Source organism: Zingiber officinale, chromosome 4A, assembly GCF_018446385.1.
Source record: "Zingiber officinale cultivar Zhangliang chromosome 4A, Zo_v1.1, whole genome shotgun sequence".
In the NCBI taxonomy this organism is placed as follows: Eukaryota; Viridiplantae; Streptophyta; class Magnoliopsida; order Zingiberales; family Zingiberaceae; genus Zingiber; species Zingiber officinale.
The window spans coordinates 49,076,951-49,087,114 of NC_055992.1; the positions used below are offsets into that span (position 1 = coordinate 49,076,951).

At 37.9% G+C, this 10,164-nt stretch overlaps 1 non-coding gene across 1 annotated transcript; it reads right to left on the reverse strand.

Annotated features, from left to right (window-relative positions):
- Nucleotides 1–8,516: 8,516 nt before the first annotated feature.
- Nucleotides 8,517–8,622, reverse strand: LOC121973947. The gene has a single exon (XR_006109850.1). It is a non-coding gene; the product is annotated as a small nucleolar RNA R71 (small nucleolar RNA).
- Between the last annotated feature and the right edge of the window lie 1,542 nt (nucleotides 8,623–10,164).

A 10,164-nucleotide genomic window follows, 5' to 3' on the forward strand; every position in this document is an offset into this window, starting at 1 on the left:
CTTTCGTGCTCTTGTGGTTGTGTAAACCTAATTGGCTAGTAAATTTTGGTTGCAGATTGTGGGTTTTTTCTTCGTTTTCCCCTGTGTTTTTGATACAGCTGTGTGGGCTAAATATTAACTGCGTGGTTATGTTATTTCTATTTTATGTATGTTCCAGCCGTGTGTGCTAATGGTTATATAGATGTATATTTTGTATGTAGTAATGCTTCAGATTGTCACCCGTACAGGGGAGATGCTGCCGGATTTTTGTCTGGCAGGGACTCCTCCGGGGCGTGACATCTATAGCACCGAAAAAGAAAAAAAAAGTGAAATAAGGGATAAAAAAATAGTTGTCATGAGTGAAAACTAACCATTCACCCCTTTGAGACCGAGTTAGGTTACTGGGGAAATGAATGTTATGTTTCTCTTGACTCCGAGAAGTACCCTTTGAGACCTTGTGTAAATTAAGGAAAACAAACTAAGTGTGCGGCAGGTAAATGCCTATCACCGGGATCATTAGGAACTCAATTTGTATGACAACATAACTAGGATAAAGAATTGAAACTTGAAGAGTTTGAGCTACTTACTACACCGAGCACAAAGGACTTATGCTTAGGCAATACTTAGGTTGCTCCACAGTCATGCTTATCAATAAACTAGTTGATAGAGTTAGGAAAATGCACCAGGGATTATGAAACACTGCAAGAACTCAGGAAACATAGTTTGTATCATTTTGCTTGAGGACAAGCAAAGGATCAAGTTTGGGGGTGTGATGTGCGCAAATATTATGATCATTTACGCATGTTTTAGTGCACATTCACGTACTTTATGCATATATATTCGTTGTATGATTGCCTCTTTCTTCTTGTATTCAGTATATATACCCTTTTGTTCAGATATTTGCTCTTTGTTTAGATATTTGCTCTTTGTCTAGATATTTGCTCTTTGTTTGATTTTGTGTTGACAGGGACAACTTTCGGAGCGAAAACGATGATTATCAATGCACCAGAACAAGACGAAGAACACGGTCGTGCACTCTTGGCACGACCATGTGACCAGACAGAAAGGGAGGCAGTTCAACACACGGCTGTGCAACCCTGCACAGTCATGCCATCCCGAGACCAATACCAGGAAGTGTCCGGCCGTGCATCCTTGCACGGTCGTGCGGCAGGTACCGAGTCCTGACACCACACGGCCGTGCCAATTGGCATGGTCGTGCAGCGCCATCAGAGGAGGAAATGAACACGACCATGCCATCTGGGCATGGTCGTGTCGGCGCAGCCAAACCCTAGTCAATATAAGGGGTTTAACCCTTTTTCTTGAGGGGGGAGGGCGAGGAAGCGAGCTGTCAGTTAGAGAATCATCTTGGAGCCATCCCACGCCATCTTGGACGTCCGTCCAGCGATCTTCCACCACCACATCGACTCCAGACGCAGAGGATTTGACCCGAAGGCCACTCGTCGATATAGGATAAGCATATTCTTTCCTTCTTTCTCTGTGTCTGAAGATTGTATGTCTATCTACTTTATGTCTTTGGGTATTTATCTGACACTTATGGAGTAGATCCTTTGTTCTAGGATTAGGGAGTAGTTGTGCTTCGGTTTGATGTAAAACTCGTATTATACTTACACACGTTGGATGATCTTTTATGCTTTGTCTCAATTACATGTTGCTTGATTGTGTAGAGCTTGTTAACCTCGTAGAGGAATTATTCCTAGATCGTACACCCGAGGGGCCCTAGTGATAGGGGTAACCCGTTCACGGGCGTCTAGGACACTTCTTTAAAAGGAGAGGCAAATTCTCCTCAAGGAAGCGAGAGACCAAACCTAAGTCTTAACCACTATTCTTAACTTACCAGTTAGAGTCGTGTCCTCAAGATTTACCGAGGTGCCCTAGTGACAGGGGTAAACCATGACAGGACTTCTTAGGGTCCTTCTTTACTCTAGTACTTAAGAATAGCCGCTTTAGCTTTCGGTAATTGCATGTTAAAGGACAACGAGTGTAGCATGTGGCGTGACACATCAATACCACCACAACGAAATCGACCTCCTAGAGCTCCTCAAAACCAAGAGAACACCTCGACTCACCAGCTCTCGACTTTTCTCCTTGACCTTTCTTCCCTAGATTATTCACAACTATTGGTAGTCTAGCTAACCCTTAGTGAACAATTGCTAGTGCTTATAACCTGTCCCTATGGGATCGATATTTTTTTTACTGACGACGAATCTGTGCACTTGCGGAATCGTATGAACATCATCAACCTAGATTACTAGGACACAGTTTCATTCTATAATCAACAACACACCATATAAATAATATCATTTCCCAACTTATCGGGCCTATTGATTTAACGAACTAAATCACACCCTTTGATAAATCAAAAAAATAAATACTAAGTATATGTGCTTGTTATTATATCATAATTAAGAGTACACACTTCCATAATAACGGAGGTATTGTTCTTTTTTATAGTCAGTATAAAAACATGCTACCTCAATTGTGTTAGTAGGTCCTAGGAATATCGTACCGGTTCCCCTGTATAAAAATTTTGTACAAGCCCTGAACCTTTCCTAACAACCTATTGTGTTCTTTAGAAATTAAATTCGGAATCACAAACGGAACTTAACATTATTGATTCCAATTTTAACTTATCTGTTCTTAAAGGTTTAGACTTGGATCACAAACGATACTTACCATTATAGATCCAAATCCACCTATGTTACAAATTCAATTAAATATTTATTTCGGAAATCAGCTCCCAGGTCAAACATGGCGAGGCACATGGCCTTCTTGGGTATGGAAACATTCGACAAAGCCTTTTAACGAAATTCAATATTTAATTTCCTTATATAACTCTAAGTTTAACTAAAAAGAATAATCGAATCACAAGATCGAAAAATAAAAGAAACACAAATTTGAAACAAATCTGAACATCTAGAATCTCTAGCCTCTTATGTTTGGAATTCATACAAAGAAAAACTAGTATGATGCGGAAAATAATTATTAGTTATACCTTTCTTTGTATGCAACAACCTCTTGATCTTCTACCGTATTCGTCTTCTTATCTCGGACGTCATGTGGGCGACGATCTTCCAAGATGAGAACCACCCAAGCCCTTCTTCTTCCTTCTTCCATGTTTCGGCCAAGCAAATTTCTCCAAGAGATAGCAAGTTCCGGCAACCACCACCAAGCTCCTAGGGATGCTAGAAACAAAGCCTCCTTTTCCACCTTCTTCTCCTAGCAAGATCCGGCCACCTTCCAAGCTCCAAGAGATGATGAGATTCGGCCAAGGAGAAGAAAGAAAAAAGAAAAGGGAGAATGGTCGGCCACACCAAGGAAGAGTGGAGAGGAATAGAAGAGAGTTCCTTTTGTGAAGACACCTCCTCCCTCTCTTTTATAATCCTTGGGATTGACAAATAAGGAAAGTTTTAATAAAAACTTCCTTATTTTCTTTGCCATGAAAAGAAAAATTTCATTAATAAAAACCAATTTCCTTTTCTTTTTTTAATGTGGCCGGTCACCTCTAATTCTCCAAGCAAGAAAAGTTTTAATCACAAGAAATAAAACTTCTTAATTTGTTTCCAAAAATTTTTAAAATAAAAATTTCTCTATTAATTTTTCCCTTCATGGTTGGTTATAAAAGGAAATTTTATAAATTAAAATCTCTCTATTAAAATATGTGGATGATTTCCAAAAAGGAAAGTTATCTTTAAAATAAAAATCTTCCTCTCAATCTACAAATAAGGAAAAATATCAAATCTTTTCTTAATCTTTTGTAGAAACTATAATAGAAAAAATTTAATTTTAAAACTTTCTTTTAATATCATGAATATAGTTTCATAAAAGGAAAGTTTTATCAAAAATTAAAATCTTTCTTTCAATATACAAATAAGGAAAGATATCAAATCTTTTCTTAATCGTTTGTAGAAACTATAAAAGGAAAGATTTAATTTTAGAAATCTCTTTTAAAATCATGAGGTTGGTTTCATAAAAGAAAAGTTTTATTAAAAATTTAAATCTTCCATTTAACTACAAATAAAGAAAGATATCTTTCACTTAATCTTTTGTAGAAATCTATAAAAGGAAAGATTTAAATTTTAAACTCTCTTTTAAAACCATGGTATCCACATAAGAAAGATTTAAAAAATAAAATACTTTTTAATTTAATGTGGCCGGCCACACCAAACTTGGATTCAAGCTAGGGTTGACCACACAACTTGGTTTATCCTATTTGCTTGGCCGACCCAAGCTTGGGTTCCAAGCTTGCTTGGTCGGCCACCTTAGGATGGGTAAAAAGATAGGTATAGGTGGATATAATACTTTATTAATAAGAGGCTACGATAGGGACCGAGAGGAGGAATTGGTTTTGGTCTCCCGATGAAATTAAGCTTCCCGTGTTCGCCCCGAACACCCAACTTAATTTCATCAATAATAATTCATTCCAGTAAAGAATTATTATTGAACCACCGCACCAATCCCAAATAACATTTTGGGCTCCTTCTTATCATGAGTGTGTTAATATCCCTGTGTTTAAGATGTCGGATGTCCACTAATTAATTGAGTAACTGACAACTCACTTTAATTAATATCTTAGTCCAAGAGTAGTACCACTCAACCTTATTGTCGTGTAGGACAAAGTCCACCTGCAGATTTTAACATGACAATCCTTATGAGCTCCTTTTGGGGACATTATCAACCTAGATTACTAGGACACAGTTTCCTTCTATAATCAACAACACACACTATAAGTAATATCATTTCCCAACTTATCGGGCATATTGATTTATCAAGCTAAATCTCACCCTTTGATAAGTCAAAGAAATAAATACTAAATATATGTGTTTGTTATTATATTAGGATTAAGAGCACACACTTCCATAATAACTAAGGTCTTGTTTTCTTATTAAGTCAGTATAAAATGAACTTACCTTAAATGGTCTTGCTCAATATACTCAGAGTGTACTAGTGTAATTTATCAGTCAAGATAATCTAATACCTAATTACACTATGACTATTATAATGGTTTGTTCATTTCCATCTTAGTCGTGATCTACTATTTATAATTTATAAGGAATTGATAACATGATCTTCTGTGTGTTGCACACACCATGTTATCTACAATATAAATTAATCGAACAACTACACTTAACTTATAAATGTCGATATTTGACCAATATGATTCTTATTAGTAAGTAAATGTTTATACAAAAAGCTAGGCTTTTAGTATACGTTCCAACAATTGAATCACAAGATCAAAAAATAAAAGAAACAAAAATTCCAAACAAATCTGAACATCTAGAATCTCTAGCCTCTTGTATTTAGAATTAATACAAAGAAAAATTAGTATGATGCGAAAAATAATTAATAGTTATACCTTTCTTTGTATGCAACAACCTCTTGATCTTCTACTGTATTCCTTTTCTTATCTCGGACGTCGTGTGGGTGACGATCTTCCAAGACGAGAACCACCTAAGCCCTTCTTCTTCCTTATTCGAAGTTTCGGCCAAGCAAATTTCTCCAAGAGATAGCAATGTTGGGGTTGCAAAGTTGCAAACATAGTCCCATATTGGAAAGACATGGGAAAGATCATGGGTTTATAAGAGAAAAGATATCTCCATTGGCATGAGGCCTTTTGGGAAGAGCCCAAGAGCAAAACCATGAGGGCTTAGGCCCAAAGTGGACAATATCATGCAATTGTGGAGATATCTAAATTCTTTTCGATCCAACAATTGGTATCAGAGCCTGGACAACCAGAAGGTTTAACCACCGATTGTGCACAAGAACTATGGTCTGATTGAGCCATGTGGGTACAATATTGACATCGAACAAAGAAAGTGGGGGCTCCTATGTTTGGATCAAGAGGACTAGACACCAGGCAGGAAGTCCTAGTTGCGACTAGGCAAGGAAGTCCTAGTAGGTCGGGTGGATCGAGGGGCAAGAAGACCTGGTGGGTCGAGGATCAGATGTGGGAAGCCTATGGTCCTTTGTTTGAGGGGGGGGGATTGTTGGGGTTGCAAGGTTGCAAACATAGTCCCATATTGGAAACACATGGGAAAGATCATGGGTTTATAAGAGAAAAAATATCTCCATTGGTTTGAGGCCTTTTGGGGAGAGCCCAAGAGCAAAACCATGAGGGCTTAGACCCAAAGTGGACAATATCATGCAATTTTGGAGATATCAAAATTCTTTTCGATCCAACAAGCAAGTATCGGCCACCACCACCAAGCTCCAAGGGATGTTAGAAACAAAGGCTCCTTTTCCTCCTTTTTCTCCTAGCAAGATCCGACCACCTTCCAAGCTCCAAGAGATGATGAGGTTTGGCCAAGGAGAAGAAAGAAAAAAGAAAAGGGAGAATAAGAGGGTCGGCCACACCAAGGAAGAGTGGAGAGGCATAAAAGAGAGTTCACTTTGTGAAGACACCCCCTCCATCTCTTTTATAATCCTTGATCTTGGCAAATAAGGAAAGTTTTAATAAAAACTTCCTTATTTTCTTTGCCATGAAAAGAAAAATTTAATTGATAAAAACAAATTTTCTTTTTTTATATTAAAGTGGCTGGCCATCTTTAATTCTCCAAGCAAGGAAAGTTTTAATCACAAGAATTAAAACTTCCTAATTTGTTTCCGGAAATTTTTAAAATAAAAATTTCTCTATTAATTTTTCCCATCATGGTTGGTTATAAAAGAAAATTTTATAAATTAAAATCTCCCTATTAAAACATGTAGATGATTTCCAAAAAGGAAAGTTATGTTTAAAATTAAAATCTTCTTCCTCTCAATCTACAAATAAGGAAAGATATCAAATCTTTTCTTAATCTTTTGTAGAAACTATAATAGGAAAAATTTAATTTTAAAACTCACTTTTAAAATCATGAACATGGTTTCATAAAAGGAAAGTTTTATCAAAAATTAAAATCTTCGTTTCAATCTACAAATAATGGAAGATATCAAATATTTTCTTAATCTTTTGTAGAAACTATAAAAGGAAAGATTTAATTTTAAAACTTTTTTAAAAATCATAAGGATGGTTTCATAAAAGGAAAGTTTTATCAAAAATTAAAATATTCCTTTTAACTACAAATAAGGAAAGATATCAAACCTTTCACTTAATCTTTTGTAGAAATCTATAAAAGGAAAGATTTAAATTTTAAAATCTCTTTTAAAACCATGGTATCTGATGTGCATAGATCTTATGATCATTTATGCATGTTTGGACGCACATCTACTTGTATTTCATAGCATATTCTATGTTTATTGCACCCTATTTCTTTATAATATCATACTTTCATTATATTTGTTTGGAGATCTGCTCTTTGCTTGTTTTCTTGTTGACAGGACGTTATTTGGAGTGAAAATGGAGCAAAAGTGCACACAGGAGCTTGGGTCGTGCAAGGCCACACGACCGTGTGGCCAAATGGCACGATCGTGCTTGCAATCCAGAGATGGAGAGGGCCTTGGCCGTGCGAATGGCACGGCCGTGCCGAATGGCACGACCGTGCCGAATGGCACGGCCGTGCCGAATGGCACGACCGTGCCGAATGGCACGACCGTGTGACCTTGGCAGAGAAGTAGAAGGCCACGACCGTGCAACCTTGCTCGACCGTGTGACTCAATCCGAGAGGAAGCCATGTGAGGCCGTGTGGATTCCACACGGCCGTGTGAGGAAGACCACGGGTCGTACGACGCCCATACCCTAGCTTATAAAAGGGTCAAGAAACCTATTTTTGGGTCTTGGGTTTGGGACTTCATCCCTCCCCTCGGGGAATGCCGTCGAGCTTCATCCACCGCCGTCTATTCACGATCCGTCCATCTCCGGAGCAAGGAGTCACCCCAAGACATTGGAATCATCAAGCATCTCTTCTTCCTTTTCTTTTAGGGTTGTAAGTATGCTTTTCTTTGTGTTCTAGGGTTGTAAGTTTTTGGCGCCGTTGCCGGAGACTGTTGCATTAACATTAGTAGACTAGTAATTTAGTTAATCTAGACTTGTGAATAGCTTTGGTTTTTTCCATTTTCATAATTAAAAAAAAACAAAATCTGCATTTTCTTTCTTGTCTTCAAATTCTGCATTTTGTTTCTTGTTTTTCATATAGCACTTTACTTCTTATCATTAATTCTTCATCTCTGTTTTTACTCAATTTTTTTTTCTTTAATATCGATGAGCACTAACATGTCAAGCAGGCCCTTAAGAGATTTCTCTGCACCCATTTCTACAAGATTTTTATCTCCTATTATGCAGCCTCATATTGAAGCAGAAAGTTTCCAACTAGACCCAGAGTTGATTTCCATGATATAAGGTCACAAATTTGGAGGAGAAGCATCAGAAAGTCCTTATCTGCTCCTTGAGACATTTCTAGAGCTTTATGATATGGTGAATTGTGAAGGAGTATCAGTAGATGCAGTTTGGTTGATGGCATTTCCTTTTAGTATCAAGGACAAAGCAAGGAGTTGGTTATATTCTCTCCGTCCTTAAAGCATCACAAGTTGGGAACAATTGGAGCAGCAATTTTTGAATCACTTTTTCCCTCCAAGAAGAACAATCTACATGAGGAGTTGCATCATGAATTTTGCTCAGCCACATGGAGAATCAATATTTGAAGCATGGGATAGATTCAAAAGTCTACAAAGACAGTGCCCTCATCATGGTTTAGAGAAATGTCTGATTCTACACATATTCTATAGGGGAATTTTTTTTCAGATAAGTGTTTGTTAGATTCATCAGCTGGAGGGTCTTTTATGGACAAGAGTATAGAAGAAGCCTATACATTAATTGATCAAGTGGCATTGAACCTCCAAGGATGGTCGAGCAAAAGTTGGATGGAATCTCCCTCAGAAATTCAAGAAGTACAAGCCATATATACAAGAGAGTCTGTCAATCAAAATGCAGTTCAACCACCCAAGAATGTCGAAATTCAGAAGTCACAGAATGAGGAGTTCAAACATTTGGGGGAAAAGATTAATAGCATAGTTTCAAAATGGTTCAAGGAAGACCTTCCTCCTACACAGATAAGATCTAGTGTAACTGATAATGATATTAAGTTGAGAAGTGGTAAGAATCATGAATACTTCTGAAGAAAGATTTGTTTAGGATTGAGGAGAAGAACAATAGAAGACCTCAAAAACTCAGTTCCATTACTTTAAGAAGTTCCCAAAGGCCACAAGTACCGTTTCCTCAATGGTTGATGACACCAACATTAGATAAGCAAGCTAGACCTCCTCCACAAGCTCAAAGGGAGTATGGAAAAAAGGAAGTACCTTTCCCAAGACCTTCACTAAAGGTTCCTTTTCCACAAAGGCTAGTGAGGGTCAACGAAAATGAAGACTTTGGCAGATTTTGTGATGCCAATATAGTTGAGTGTAAATTTCTAGACGTATATGAATATGAGGACTCTTCAGATGAGGATTTTGACGATAATGCAGTGGATAACAAGTTTTCAGATTTACCTTCTGGGTTTACAGGGTGTTATGATGAAATTGAATTTTCATATTGATATGGGTTAGGTTTTGTGGGTCCCCCAATAAGGAAAGAAAAGGAGGAAAGATATATATTTTAAAGGGAGTAGGCTAATATCGGCCGGGACATACCTTCAGGATGAAGGTAGGCTAATATCGGTCGGGACATACCCCGATAGGAGGTAAGCCTATATCGACCGAAATACGCCTCCCAAGGGAAAGATATATATACTTTAAAGGGAGTAGGCTAATATCGGCCGGGACATACCTTCAGGATGAAGGTAGGCTAATATCGGTTGGGACATACCCCAATTGGAGGTAAGCCTATATCAACCGAAATACACCTCCTAGGAGGAAGATATATATATATACTTTAAAGGGAGTAGGCTAATATCGGCCGGGACATACCTTCAAGATGAAGGTAGGCTAATATCGGTCAGGACATACCCCGATAGGAGGTAAGCCTATATCGACCGAAATACGCATCCCAGGAGGAAGATATATATAATTTAAAGGGAGTAGGCTAATATCGGCCGGGACATACCTTCAAGATGAAGGTAGGTTAATATCGGTCGGGACATACCCTGATAGGAGGTAAAGTCTATATCGACTGATATACGCTTCCCAGGAGGAAGATATATATGCTGTAAAGGAGGTAGGCTAATATTGGCCGGGACATAACTTCAGGACGAAGGTAGGCTAATATCGGTCGGGGATATTCTTTCAAGGGGAGAGCTA